The sequence below is a fragment of the Arachis ipaensis genome, chromosome B05 (genome assembly GCF_000816755.2).
Source record: "Arachis ipaensis cultivar K30076 chromosome B05, Araip1.1, whole genome shotgun sequence".
NCBI lineage: Eukaryota > Viridiplantae > Streptophyta > Magnoliopsida > Fabales > Fabaceae > Arachis > Arachis ipaensis.
Window position 1 is genome coordinate 11,183,037 of NC_029789.2, and position 12,119 is coordinate 11,195,155.

The window sequence follows — 12,119 nt, forward strand, 5'->3', positions numbered from 1 at the left end:
GATAGCTGATTTGAGTACATACTTATTTCTTTATATAATGATAAAAATATTTTTGAACATTCATTTTACGTTCCACGATAAATTTAAGTATTGGCCCTTTTTTTTTTAATTTTCAGACTCTTATTTTTACGATTGTATTAGAATAGATTAATTGTTTATAAACATCCTACACACTAGTAGAAAAATTATTTTCAGTGGTCATTTATTTTATTTTTAGCGGCAATAAAAATAACCATTAATATATACGGACAATTCACTATAACATTTTGGGTTTATGGTCATGGTTTTTTAGGGTGACAAAAAAAAGCTTTGGTCACGGTTTTTTTTTTGAAAAGGATGACCATAGAGTATCTATAGTTACGGTTTTTTTAAAAAAAGGTGGCCTAAAAGAGTCTATGGTCATGGTTTTGAGGGGAGACCTAAAGGGGTCTATGATCACGGTTTTTTACATTGACAAAAAAGCGTCTATGGTCACGGTTTTTCAAAAAAGAATGAGCTAAAAGGGTCTATGGTAACGGTTTTGGGGGGTGACCTAAAGGGGTCTATGGTCCCGGTTTTAGGGATGACCTAAAAGGGTCTATGGTCACGGTTTTGGGGGTAACCTTAAAGGGTCTATGGTCACGGTTTTTTACAGTGACAAAAAAGGGGCTTTGGTCACGGTTTTTTCAAAAAATGGTGACCTAAAAGGGTCTATGGTCACGGTTTTGGGGGTGACCTAAAAGGGTCTATGGTCACAATTTTGGGATGGCCTAAAAGGGTTTATGGTCACAGTTTTTTACATTGACAAAAAAGGGTCTATGGACACGGTTTTTCGGAAGGGTGACCTAAAAGGGTTTATGGTCACGGTTTTGGGGTGACCTAAAGGGTTCTATAGTCACGGTTTAGGGGGTGGCCTAGAGGAGTCTATGGTCACGGTTTTTTACAGTGACAAAAAAAAGTCTATATATGGTCACGGTTTTTCAAAAAGGTAATCTAAATGGGTCTATGGTCACGATTTTGGGGGGTGACCTAAAGGGGTCTATGGTCACAATTTTGGGGATGGCCTAAAAGGGTATATGGTCACAGTTTTTTACAATGACAAAAAAGGGTCTATGGTCCCGATTTTTTAAAAAATGGTGACCTAAAAAGGTCTATGATCTCGGTTTTAGGGGTGACCTAAAGGGTCTATGGTCACAATTTTGGAGATGGCCTAAAATGGTCTATGGTCATAGTTTTTTACAGTGACAAAAAAGGGGTCTATGGTCACGGTTTGTCGGAAGGGTGACCTAAAAGGGTCTATGGTCACGGTTTTGGGATGACCTAAAGGGATCTATAGTCACGATTTTAGGGGGTAACCTAGAGGAGTCTATGGTCACGGTTTTTTACAGTGACCAAAAAAGAGTCTATATATGGTTACGGTTTTTCAGAAGGGTGACCTAAATGGGTCTATGGTCACGGTTTTGGGAGGTGACCTAAAGGGGTTTATAGTCATGGTTTTGGGGGTGACCTAAAGGGGTCTATGGTCACAGTTTTAATCATTTGAGTTTTAATTAATTAAGATTTTTATGTATTTTTTTAAATTTTAAATATTTTATCTTTTTAAAATTTAAAAATTTTAATAATTAAAAACTAATAATAATTTTATATAATTTACTTTAAATATTAAAATTTTAAATCTAATTTTATAAATAAAAAATTTAGTTAAATACTATTAATTATAAATTAAAAAATGATTTAGAACTTAATAATATAAAAAATGATTTAATAACTTAATAACTGATGAAAAACTAACCCATCATCAATGACCACTTATAATGCCAAATTCGTTTTAATTATATTTTAAGTTTTAGCCATGGTACAGTATAAGATAATTAGAACAATATAAAATTAATTTTGGACACTAAAAATTTAACCATTAAATCGATTATTAAGTTGAGTAAATACCCATAGTAGTCCCTGAGATTCACGCAATTACTCATAGTAATCCTTAAGATCCCGATTTCCCTATTATAGTCATCCAGATAGAGCTCCGAGCACTCAAACTAGTCCCTGGCCATATTTCAGGTGATGACTCATCACCGGAGCGCTGACTTGGCCTAGGATTGCCACGCTGGACTGCTGCCAACGGCTAGCTGAGCTGGCTAAGTTCCAATTTTTACCCAGATTGGTCCCTCGTAGTATAATTAACCCTAAATCCCCAAATTCTCATACACCTCCCCTCTTCGTCTTGTTCACCTCTTCTTCTTCCTCTTCCATACACTTGTTCCTGTTCATGCACTCTCATCCAGGGCTGCTACTGATGTCGATGATTGGTGGAGGTAGCACTGGAGGTGGAAGCTCTATTCGTTCCCCATCTAGCTGGAATCGGAGTAGAACGCAAACGAAGAGCAGAAGATCGGCGCCGCCAGAATGGTGCGGCTGTGGCTGTAGGCCAGTTCTCAGATGGTCTGGCACAGATTCGAATCCGAACAAACCGTTCTATGGCTGCCCCAATTATAATGTAGGTTAGAGTAATCACTTGTGTTGCTGTTATTCTCCTCCCCTGATTGTTCTTGTGTTGTTATGCCTCCCCTGACTGTTCTTGTGCTGTTCCTCTCTAAACTTTGATCCTTTATTGGTTGCAGACAAGTGGGAAGAGATGGTGCGGGCTTTTTGTGTGGACAGATTCTGTGAATGAGGAACAGGTTGAAAAGTCAGAATCGTGTGGTGATGAAGTGAAGATCAACGTTGATTGGAGGCTTCGAAGGTTGGAGGAGGATGTCCAGATGCAAAAAGTGATGACCCGGTTGTTAGTGTTAGGTGTGTGTGTATTGACAGTGTTGTTGGTGATCCTATATTGTAAATGATGAATGAATTGGTGGTTTTGGGTTCCTTGTTATCAACATTTGTAAAAATCTGCTTCTTGATGGAATGAAAAGTGTTATTAACTATGAAATTGTTGTTAATTTAAATTCCATTGTGTATGAAAAAAATAAAGAAACTGCTTCTTGAATGGTAAAGCACATAGCATAGCATATTAACATAAATTCCATTGTCTATCAAGAAACAACAAAAGTTGACTGTAAAAGGCAGCCTAGAAACCATGTTGCTGCTATCAGTAGTTTCATCAAAAGCAAGGCCAAGGCATACCAAAAAGGCCTTTGCATCAAAGTTCACCATCTAGTCATTATACGATGGAAAATACTAATAACAAAACACAAAACAGAAACTCCTAAGTACATATATCTAGTATTCAATTCTTCTTTCTTGGGGGTCTAAATCCTGGCGTTGGGATGAACTGCAGCAAGTTGGCAAACTTTGAAGATGTTACTGAAGATGCACCCTGCAAGGGATTCACTGTTGGTGCGGTTGGCTGATTAGAGGATCGTCTTCGTGGTGACAGCTTGGAAGGTCTTTTCGGTGCAGGATCCTATAGGAGAAATAAGTGGCATTAACTACTATTTATGCATGGAAATAACAACATACTCAAATGTAAAATTTTAGTTACCTTTTCAGAATCCTCTTGCTCAGAAGCAGAAGGCTGAGTTAATTCGATCTCTTGGGGATTGCTTCCCAAATCTGCTTGGCCAGACACGTCTTGGGGCTGATGAACCGGCTTCTCAGGCATAGTATGAACTTCATCATTTTTCTTCTTCTCAGCTGCCTCGGCAGCAGCGGCAGCAGCTGCTGCTGCAGCAGCAGCAGTAGCAGCATCAGCATCTTTTTTCTTTTTGCAGCCTCTCTTTGTATGCCCCTTATCACCACAGTAACTGCATTTAAAGGCACCCAGCTGTCTCTTTAGGTGTACACCATCTGCAGTGTTGCCTGAGAGTTTTGGGTCAACTTTAGGCTTCTTAGTTCCAGAAGCACTCTTCTCGTCCGCATCCATCCTCCGCTTCATCTTTAGTTTTCCAGGTTTTGTCTTGATTTTAGGGGCATGTGGCCTGTTACAGTCCTCTGCTTTTTCCCACAGTGGTTGACCCGGAATTGGATTAATGTGGTGGTTATAAGTTTCCTTGTATGAGTCCATGGTCAGCCATCTGTGACAGAAGTCTTCTGGCTGTTTGTTCACACGAGACAGGGCAGCACAAGCGTGCACACACGGGATACCTGCAGGTGCCAAACAGTGAGAGGAACCATGATAATAGTTATGGCTGAAGAAAGTAAAATGCATAAACACAATTAACTTACCCGTTAGCATCCAAAATTGGCATGTGCACAGTCTCTTTCCTATGTCCACAACATGGTTGGTTGGATGTCCGTGCACCTCAAATTTTTCGTATCCGTTATCCCCAGTCCAAATAGGCTTCCAATGCTTGGATTCTTTCCTCACCTTCTCCAGCCTGCTCTTTATAACAGGTGTGAGCTTCCCAGTGTGATTCTGCAGCTTCACCTTGTTTTTCGCTATGGTTCGCATAACAAACATCCTTACCTCCTCCAGCAATGTTATGATGGGTTTGGCTCGTGCATCCTTGATCTTAGAATTGAACACCTCGCATGCGTTGTTACAGATGCTATCCAACTTCGGCTTATGGCTGAATAAGCTTCTGGTCCAAGCATCCATAGGCCACTTCTCTAAGTATGCCCAGACATCTTCATTTAACCTTTTGATCTTCTCCATTCCATCCCTGAATTCTTGGTATGTTGTTGCCCTTGCACATTCCCACAGAAGTCCCCTTAGCTGTAAGTCCTTCCAGTTCTTGTTGAAATTTTTCCATAAATGCCAGACGCAAAAACGGTGATGCACGTCAGGCATCACTGCTTTCACTGCTGATATCAGTCCCTGCCAGATTCAGTAAATGTTAGACACATAATCGTCCCTGACATTATAATTGTTACACATAATAGTCCCTAACATTTGATTAACATCTCCATAATAGTCCCTACAATTGAGGGTCGTGACCCATAAAGGTCCCTAACGTTTAATAGAACATCTCAATTAATGACAAAACCAGTAATTACAAGTTCTCTATAAGATGCACTACAAGCATAATGAAAGTACAATTCTTCAAGCAAGCATAACAGCACACCTAATAAGTAACCATGAAGATACAATCATCTCACAGTCTATGCAGATAAGCAAAACAGCAAAATTCTTAACAAAATAAATAACCATCATACTTGAATGGAAGCTACAATTCTTCAAGTAAGCATAACAGCAGAAATCTGAATTCCCTTATAACTAACCACCAAAATCCAATAATCCAATGATCGAAGGTCTTACACTAAAAGCTAACCAGCCAAATCTAATGAAAGCACAATCATTCACAGTAAGCATAACGAAACAATTCTTAATATAAGATCACATAAAAAATCAAATAAAGACATTCAAATTAAGTCACACCTTTTGCATATCCGATATGAAGCACCAGTCATGCTCTTTATAATGACCCAAGTCCTGATGAAGTAGCTCGAGAAACCATCTCCATGTCTCTGTATTCTCCACTCTGACAATAGCCCAGACTATGACATAGATATGATGATTAGCATCTAACCCCACGGCTGACAAAATCTGTCCACCAAACCGGGTCTTTAGGAAAGCACCATCCAAACCTATCAAAGGACGGCAACCAGCCTTGAATCCGTTTTTGCAGCCACTTAAGCATATATACATTCTATCAAAGGTAACTTCACCATCTGGTTGGGGGGTGGTGCATATTTGTACAGTGGAACCGGGATTAGTCTTCAACAGCGTCATACCATAATCCCTAACCATCCTATATTGTTCTTTCTCATCCCCATACACTACACTTCTTGCATCCATTAATGCCCTGGATATTGAGTTTTTATTCAGAGCCAAGTCAAACCGTGTCTTGAAGTAAGTTGTAGCCTCGCAGTGTCTAAAATTTGGATACTTTCTCACCTTCTTCACAAGCTTGCTGCATACCCAATTCCTGTTAGCAGCCCTATTCTTGTCCTCTCTTGGGCAACTGTGGTCATCATTGAATGTCTTAATTTGCCAACATGTGTCTTCATGGTCTCTTGATGCATAAGCCACCCATGGGCACTCTTTCACCTTACACACTGCCCTGCACCTAATGTTATCATTTTTCACTATCTTTATGCTCCTTCCCTCTTGGATTGTATATTCTCTCACAGCTTCTCTAAATTTCCATTTAGTTCCGAACTTCATGCCTACCTCAAGGTGCAGCTCTCCAAACCTTGCACCCTCTCTAAACAGCGGACTTGCCTCTTCAGATTCATTTCCTTCCTCCAGCTCATCTTCTGAGCTTGGAGGCATCTTCATCTCCTCCGAGTGCCAAGAATTGGTGCCATCTGAGTCAACACCTGGGTCTAGGCCATCCTCTACCCCTTCATGAACACAACCCACAAACCCAAGGTCAACCTCAGCGTCGCTCACCTCCTCCACCAAACCATCGTCTTCATGTAATATCTTCTCCTTCCCTTTACCTAGTGGACTAATATTTCTCTTACCCACCGTAGCATGTATCATGTTTCTCCTAATCCTACTCCTAGTTTTAGGATCATTCCCTGTAGCCTCAGAATCAGAGGAACTACCCTCATCCGGACCTGGCTTGAACATGCTATCTTCTTCACTATCAGAGGAATCAGAAGATACATCAAAGGGAACTTCATTGTTAAACACTTTGCTAGTAAATCCTCTAGCAGCAGACCGTGTGCAGGGTCTCCTGAAAATACTTGGTCTCTTGGACAGTTTCTGCTTCTTGCTCCTATCTGATTTGGTGTTCTGACTGGATTTCGTGGGCTGGCTGATTTTGGTGGGCTTGGTGACTTCTGGGGAGTTGTTCTTCTTCACAGGTTTGGTTGTCTTGGAAGGATTGGCAGTTTTGGAGTGTGATGGTTGTGATTGCCGTGGAGATGTTCTGTTTTTTTTAGGACTGGATTTGCAAGAAGTGTTGGGTACAACCTTAGGGATAGGAGGAGCAACTATGATTGCATGAGTCTCTGTAACTGGGGGACTCACATCAGTATCTGTACTTGCATTACATCCCTCTTCACCATGATCATTCAAGTACACAACTGTGTTATCTCCCTCTAACACCTCCGGCACTGACACTGTATGCTCGAAATATATATCAATCAATCCCTCATTTGTCCTAGCACAATTCACCATCTCTCTTATCTCTTTGTCACTGTTTACATTTCTCAACCCCTTCTCCAAACATTTTCCAGGAACATGCCACCAGCACTGTTTAATGTCATTGTACCCAAGCTCCCTATGGTAGTTCCGTATGTAGAACACATTCAGAGTATCAGTGTCTCGATCACCTAAACAGGCCTTATTGTCCGGAGAATATATCATAATTCCTTCTGCATTTTTTTTGAAGTCACCCCATGATGAAACATGATGTCCAACTTCTCCTTCATCTGCAAGAAATTTAAAATTTTTACAATACATAGGGAGAATTTGAAAGCCTACTCATGCATTAAAAAGGAAAAATAATCACCACAAGAAAACCTTTTTTTCCAAACCTCCATACTAATCCCTGTTTCTTCCCTGTTTCATTCGGGTATTACAGCAACCCCACAAACCCCAACCAACATTCAAACCCTATACACTACAATGACACCAAAACTCCAGAACCTCAACAACACTGACCAATGCTATCATCAAACAACACTGTATTCAAAATGCAAACTTAAAAAAAAAGGTTACCTTGAGTCCGATCACAACGTCAGAACCTCGTTTTTGTGGTGAACGAAGGGAAGGGAAGAGCAACAACAACTTCTGATCAGATGACTTCTTCTCTCAAATTTTTGTTAACCCAGCACATACAACCCTACGGCTACGCCATTGTTGGGGAGATGAAGAAGAACTCAGAGGGTGGAAGAAGAAGAGACGAAGTGTTTGTGTTGGTGGAGAAAACTGTTTTTCATATTAAGTAACAACTATACGGCGTCGTTTTTGGCTTTCAAGGGCGCCAAACCCAAAACGACGTCGTTTTAGACATGTCCCACGTGGCAATCCTAGGCCACGTCAGCATTCTGGTGATGAGTCATCACCTAAAATATGGCCAGGGACTAGTTTGAGTGCTCGGAACTCTATCTGGAGGACTACAATAGGGAATTTGAAATCTTAGGGATTATTATGAGTAATTGCATGAATCTCAGAGACTATTATGGATAGGAAACCAACACTAACCACAAACACACTCACCCAGCACCACTATCCTCTCCTTTCCGAAACTACAGAGCATGAACTAAACCTATCCCCCAGCCACCCAGCACGGTAGCCCGCCACCCGCAGCCACCGCACTATTTGCCGCCACTGCAGCCACGCAGCCCCCGCATCCGACCTCACAACTACTGCAGCTCCCTGCAACCCCCCCACACCCGCGCAGACCCACAACGGCGCAGCCACCGCAGCCCCTACACCCACGCAAAATCCTCTCTCCCTCCCAAAATCCACATTCCCTCGTAACTTGGAAAAAAAAAGATAACCTTAGCTAGCCAAGCCCTCTTTCTTCTTCTGGGTGCAAAACCCTCGTCGTCTTGCTCCAACCCTTGTGTGTTGTTGCCGCCAGTGCTCGCCTGCGTCGTTTCGTTCTTCTTCTTCTTCTACCTCTTTTCGTTTCGTTCTTCGGCGCCGTGTCGTTCTTCTTCTTCCTTCGTGTGAGTTTCGCCTCAACCGTCACTGTCACTATCGTCGTTGCCACCTCATCTTCTCAAACGCAGAACCAGAACCAGTTGCCAGTTACGCCGAACCGGTTGCACGAAGTTGCCGCTCCTTCACCGGTCGGCAATTCGTCGTCGCTCCGCCACTTCTCTGTCGCCTCTTTGCTGTGCTTTGTTTCCATCATTGCCGCCGTTCCTGGTAAGTGTTTTTTTCTTTTTTTTGTGTGATTTTGAACTCTGAAAAACAAAGTTCATGTGAAATGTGTTGCTTTTTTCTGATTATATGGTTAGACATAGACTTCTGAGTTTTTGGTTTGAAATATGCTTGGAATTTTTGCTGCATAACTGATGATTTAATAATGGAGTGTTGTAGTTGTTGCGTTGCATGATTAGTGTTAAAGGAAAACAAAAAAAGAAAAATAACAGGCAATGAAAAATAGGAATACATAGGAAGGCAACAAATTAGTTACAAATACAAAATCACATTTATACAAGACTTAATTAGCTGGTAATATATAGAATCTAGTAACATAATATAACAAAACAAATAATAGATATCAAACTCCAACCATACTCATTGTCGTCAAATGAAAACATGCCTCCTATAATATGTATACAAGTGGAACAGTTTTTGTTCATTAAATTGAAATCAGATCGAAGTTCTTGACTCTAAAATGTTTTCAACTAAGTTATAAAAATGAAATGAATTGGGGGTTTATTTTAATTTTTTGGGGGTTCTGAAAAGATAATTTGCTCTTTGCTTGATTCAGTTATATGATATCCTTGATTCAGTTATATCTCCTTTAATCAACAATTTGTTATAGTGCTAGAAGCTATGCTTCCTTAGATCTTTCTGTCTCTAAATTATTCTCTAACAATCTTGCTTTATCTGATTACTAGTATCTGACCTGCGCAGATATGCAAGGTATTGAAATAAAAAGTGATAGCAGTTTGGATTATAAAGATATGAGAAAGAGAGAGCTTTTTACGTTCTCTGATTATGCTTTGTAGATTTCTTTATACTTTTTCTTTTCTATTTTTCCGTTATTCCCTATGTTTATCTGAGATTTTTGTGTCATGAAAACTGATTTGAGATATTTTGTTTTGTGTGATATTTAATTTGTTCATATCTCATGAAAGAGTCAAGTTTTATCAAACACTATATTCTATAATCTCATTGTTCATGTTGTCATATATAACTTTTTTTTCCCTTTGTTAGGTCTCAGAGATAAGAAGTGTGTGCCATGCAATCTGAAGGAACTGCGACCGATGACCGAGGATGCAGCACACACTTTGATGCCACAGGTTTATTTGTAATCATCATAATTGTCATCATCATAATAAAACTTTTTCAACTTAAAGTGTTTTGGAAATTGACATTTTCTGGTTAGGTTTTTGAGTGGAATTTGGTAAAAGAAGATGGCATATTTCAACTGAAGAGGACATGGAAAGTAAATTAAAGACTTTCACCAAAGGCTTGGAATTCTTCAAGATAGAAGCTGACCTTGCTGAAAGTGAAGGTATCATTCTCTGTTATCTTTTTCTAACCTTTTTCCTTTAATTAATCAATCATCATATTTCCTTTCAAAAAAAAAATGAAAAATTTGTAATATTCTTGGGATTATTACATTGTTTGTTTTTCTATTTTGGGCGATTCAAGGCAATTATTTTGTGCCCTAATGTTTCTTTGTATTGGACGAACCGTGCTCTCTGCCATCTTAAGCGCCAGTAAATATAATATGATAACATATCTTCCTAATTTTTTAATTTTATTTTATTTTATTGACTTCTGTTTGGGTATTTTTGTGTTATTATTATCGGCTTTATTTGTTTGTAGTAATTGGGAGAGAGTGGAAGAAGATTTTCGGAGAGCAATTCAGCTTGACAATCATTCGGTTAAGGTATTTGTAATCTCCTTGTGAATAGATTTAAGTTTGGTTTAGTGTTCTTCTAAATTTAGTGTTTTTTAAGTTTGGTTTGTTTGGTCTTAGATCTCAGTAATGGCAATAGATTCGGGGAATCTAGTTGTTAGTTCCTTGGAAAGCAATCATTAGCTGCCATTTTAAGAATCAAATTGCATTTCTATACTGTCGTATTGCATTTTAACAATTATTATTTGTGAGTTAACTTTCTACATTTCATTATAGCTAGCTAAGCTATTGGTTTTGTTTGGCTGTTTGCCTGTTTTGAGTGTTTAGATGCATTGTTTTAAGTTCAATTTCATTATGGCTTTGGTCTTTCTTTTGGGTTTGTAGTTTTTATGTTCAATGTCTTATGTTTGGTGTGTTATGACATGAGGTTATATTCGTTGGGAGTTGGGTCTGCACCTTAGAAATTGCATGGCATGGTTGAATAGGCTTACGTTAGGGAATATAATCACCAAATTTTATATAGTTGTTGAGGTTTAGATCAATTTAAACTTGTATATTGATAGTTAGTTTTTTTAATTTAAAGTTTTATTCGAGACAAGTGTATCCACTCAAGTATATTGATATGTTAGTATATTACTTTAATCACAGTTAATTTTTTGTTTCTTTGCAAGGATACCATGCCTTCTTCTTTTTCATTTTTTGGTTCTCTTTTCTTCTCTTCTAATAAGTTATTTTTTCCTATCAAATAAAAGAAAAAAAAATTATTTGGTTAGTTTGGAATAATTTATTTGTTGATTTTTTGGTTGTATGTTCGATTTAGTTTGAATTCTTTGTTTAGTTTTTCTGTTGTTGGATTCTCTGGCTTTGGAGCTGAATTTTCTGACTGTATATTCAATTGTTCAAAATTTTTTTTGGGTTTCAGGTGAAAAACATTACAAGATAAGCGAACAAATTAGAGAAGAATTTTTTTTTGGTTTTCAAAGGACGAGAAGAATATGTACTATATTATTAGAAAATATTTTTTGGTTTTTATAGTATAATATTTTGATATTTTTTGTAATTTTTTTAAGAGCTTTTACCTAGTAGATTTATTAAATTTTTTTTAGACTTATTTTGTGATTATCATAATTTAGGATCTGATTATGCTTTAAAAAAATAAATCTCAGAAAATAGAATAAATTATGGTCACGATTTTAAAATAGGGTGACCATAGATAATGTTATGGTCACAGTTTTAAGGAGGGGTGACCATAGAGGCTATGGTCACGACGAAAAACCATGACCAGCTATAGATAAGACTATGGTCACGGTTTTAAGAAGGGGTGACCATAGAAGCTATGACCACCGTGAACCATAGATAAGGCTATGGTCACGGTTTTAAGGTGGGGTGACTATAGAGACTATGGTCATAGTGAAAACCGTGACCATAGATAAGGCTATAATCACGGCTTTAAGGTGGGGTGACCATAGAGGCTATGGTCACAGTAAAAAAATGTGGTTTAAAGTGTCAGAATTTTAACACTACGACTGTGACTATAGATAAAAAAAACTGTGACCATAAGTCTATAGCCACGACAGAATAGACTACGGTAAAAAAACCGTAACTATAAGTCAAAAATCGTGACCATAAACTTATGATCACCCTTCTTACTAACTACCGTGATCATAGACTTTTTTTTTTTTTTTTTTAGTG

The 12,119-nt window shown here is 38.5% G+C and overlaps 1 long non-coding RNA gene across 3 annotated transcripts; it reads left to right on the forward strand.

The window, feature by feature from the left end:
* Positions 8,073–11,492, forward strand: LOC107642897. 3 transcript variants are annotated; one of them, XR_001620714.2, is made up of 5 exons: positions 8,073–8,755; positions 9,776–9,861; positions 9,948–10,076; positions 10,394–10,457; positions 11,350–11,492. It is a non-coding gene; the product is annotated as an uncharacterized LOC107642897 (long non-coding RNA). The 3 variants fall into 3 exon arrangements; XR_002362391.1 differs by lacking the exon at positions 8,073–8,755 and adding an exon at positions 9,268–9,347; XR_001620713.2 differs by lacking the exon at positions 8,073–8,755 and adding an exon at positions 9,362–9,481.